Here is a 3,539-nt window from a genome sequence, read left to right on the forward strand (position 1 = left end):
TAAGCTATGCAGACACATAAGAATTTTATGGAACATAGCCATGTAAGCTATGCAGACACATAAGAATTTTATGGAACATAGCCAGATGGGTTAGGACTCATTACGACTTGTCCTTGTGCACTTGTTCCTAGGCATGGTGGGCATCTTAAAAGATTGGGGTTGCTCTACTGGCCTTGTCTATGCAACATAAGGTGGTAGGTTCTTGTGAACAACATCATCTTTGTTAGCTTAATTGTCCCTCTTTCCAGTATCTAGCCTTTTGTTTAGCACCTGCCAGAGTCATCGGGCCTTATTTATGCAACATAAGGTGGTAGGGTCTAGCAATAATTCCTGTCGTCTTTGTTGGCTTGATTATACCTTTTCCCAGTATCTAGCCTTTTGTTTAGCATCTACTAAAGCCATTGTTTAACTTTATGCTAGGTAATATGGTTCCTCTAGGTAACGTCCTCTCTAGTAACTCATTTAACCTCTCTAAATGCTCAACGATTCTCTTGTTTACGTCTTTCCCAATGTTCCTCTCTCTCTCTCTCTCTCTCTCTCTCTATTTCTTACTTCTGTATTACTGTCACCACTCCTCCATCCTACTCTTATTGATTCCTTATGGAATGTCAAAAATATGTTAATCTCCCAATTAGGCTCCTAAGTTCTATCTTAGTGATGGGCCTATCCACCATAAAAAAGAACATAAGTATATACTCTCCTAAAAGGTGAGAAGCACATTTGTCCCATAGGGTTTCTAGGTCTCCTAGCTCTTTTTTAATCTTTGGGCAGAATCCTACTTTCATGCCATTACATAGAATAAAGTATTTCCTAAGATCCTTGTAGTGCACCTTGAGTGGTATGGCTATTTGTGGCATATACCCTCTCCAGTATCCACTATAGGTGGAGAACTCAATGGTCTCTAACTCTATCTTATCCACTATAGGTGGAGAACTCAATGGTCTCTAACTCTATCTTATCTACTAAGCCCTAATGTGTGGCTGACTGAATAAGAGTTCTCTATGTATTCTAAAGAGTATATGTTTACACACAAAGTTTACCCTTCTTCTTAGCTCCTTCCTCGCTAGTTTTCCCCTCATCGTCACTTAAAGTGGAAATATTTAGCCTTGGTAAGAACAACAAAGTCCTCCCCCATGCATTTTACTAAACCTTGGATCTGGAGGCAAGAGCAAGTTTCTCATGGACCCGATACCTTATGCAGACCATGAAACATTCCAGTGAGTAGTATTGTAACAGAAATTTCACTTTGCCCAAGAATCCGGTCTAGGTAAGGAATCAACATCGATCGGGCACATTTTGGTCCAAGAGGGTTCTTGTGTCCTTATCCAAGACTATTCTCATCGTCATTGTTGTGTCCTTCTTTAAGAGGGTTCTTGTGTCCTTCTCCAAATCAACAATTATTGCTGGCACAATTTGGTCTGGGTCAGGAATCAACATCCATCGACGTGGTGCATCCTGGTCTAAAAGGGTTCTTGTGTCCTCCAAGTCAATTCTCATCATCATTCTACCAGCAACAATCAACAATTATTGACATCTAGCATACTTATTAGCAACCAAGCAAGGTAAATAAGATGTTAATATTAACATGGCTTTAACATGAGAATACCAATTGTTATTCAGATTGTACATTACCATCGGTGAGGATTACCCGATCATGTAAGCTATTAGGAATGGAAGGAGTAGGAGTGGGCTTGGGTTGACATGGCATATGCTCACAACTTCCATTTTCTTAATCCTTGGAAGGAGTAGGAGTGGCTTGGGTTGACATGGCATATGCTCACAACGTTCATTTTCTTAATCCTTCTTTAGAATCCACAAGGTGTTTGCACCATTGTAATGTCAATGAGCTACCACATGAGATATTAGGTACCCACCTTTGAGAGGCTTGCAAGTATATCTATTTCTTACCTTGATTATGGGTTTGTGGTTGTTGTTGGTGTAGTTTAGAGTTTGGATCTCCAAACTTAGACCACTTTTATGTGGCTTGGTGGCTGTTGAGGTTCATATCTCATGAGTGACCATTACATGTGGAGAGCCCTTAGAGCCTTTCCAACTACAATGTATGGCTTTCTCTTTGGGTACCCACCTTTGGGAGGTGAAAGACTCAGTAGGTGATCGGTGCTAGGGTGAAACCTTCTAGTGTTCTTAATAGGCAATGATCACAAAAGTTGTGACATGCTTGTGTTTGGTGGGAGACACAATGACTTGAGATTCCTGCTACCCCAATGCAGGCTCACGAGAATCCCAATGAATGTGGCAATTGTTCTGACTTATCCAACTTCTTCCCAGGAGGATTTCTTTATTCATAGTTCCTTCAGGGAGAATGAAGAATGTAGATGTAAATAGGTAGTCTTCAATACTAAAGGTCAGTTTTTACATGTATCCATACAAGAAGTCATCGTCTTGTCAAAACCATATACTTGTACCTAATAAGGTCCAAGTCTCATTGGACATTAGATTATATCGTGCACCAATCCAAGTTTTAGCTCAAAGTCCTTTCTTTATGACTGGAACTAAAGGCAAAGTTGGGTCAGTTTAATTTCCAAATTCTCCTCATCTGCATTAATTATTTCAGCCATGTTATAATCGATTGCACTCCTATGCTTCTTAATTTTGGCTTTATGCTCTTTCCCTTCTTTGATAGCCAAGAGTACCCATTTGTTTTTAGCTTCGTGGTTGGATTTGGTTTCATGCAGTCTCCATAGTTGCTCTTCTCTTAGAGGCCCATAATACTTACATAGTTACTCCTGTTAACAAATGCAGGCAATTATAAACCATTTAAGGTGTCAATATGTACCATTCCACTCTTAGAAAACTCCACAATATGATAGGGTCTAAGTCCTTAAAGCTTTAGTTTACAAGAGTTTAATTTCATGGAAGTACATGGATAGTTATTCTTAAAGCAATGCTCTAAAGAAGGACAAGAAGGCATATCATATGATGGGTCTACTGAAGTTAAGGAGGTCGATATAGTAACCTAGTGAGGGTCCCAAACTAGTGTTCATTGCTGAGGGACTTTGAGGAGGAGAAATAATTGGTTGATTTATTGAAAGAATTCAAGGATTTAATTGCATGGAAGTACACATATATGAGGGACTCTAAGGAGGAGAAATAATTGGTTGATCTATTGAAAGAATTCAAGGATTTAATTGCATGGAAGTACACATATATGAAGGAAATTCCACTAGAAGTGGTGCAACACACCATTCCCATCATAGAAGGGTCTCCAGACCCACCACCACTAGGCAAAGACTTACCAATAAATGAGCCTATGTGTAATAGTCTTGGAGACCATCCAAGTGGGGCCTAATCTCATGTACACCTAGATGCTTTGAATTTTACAATTAGGTGTGTTTGACACACAAATAGGGGAATAAAAATTGGACTACCCTATTTGTTTGGCCAACAGAAACTCAATGATACTGAGATGAACTACATCACCATGGAAAGAGAAGGATTGGCCATGGTTTACATTGTAAAGAAGTATTTCCATTATCCATTAGCCATTGAAATTATTTTAATGTGGACCTTCACTGTAC

The sequence above is a fragment of the Cibotium barometz genome, chromosome 48 (assembly GCF_041138505.1).
Source record: "Cibotium barometz isolate CiBa-2024 chromosome 48, ASM4113850v1, whole genome shotgun sequence".
Taxonomy (NCBI): Eukaryota; Viridiplantae; Streptophyta; class Polypodiopsida; order Cyatheales; family Cibotiaceae; genus Cibotium; species Cibotium barometz.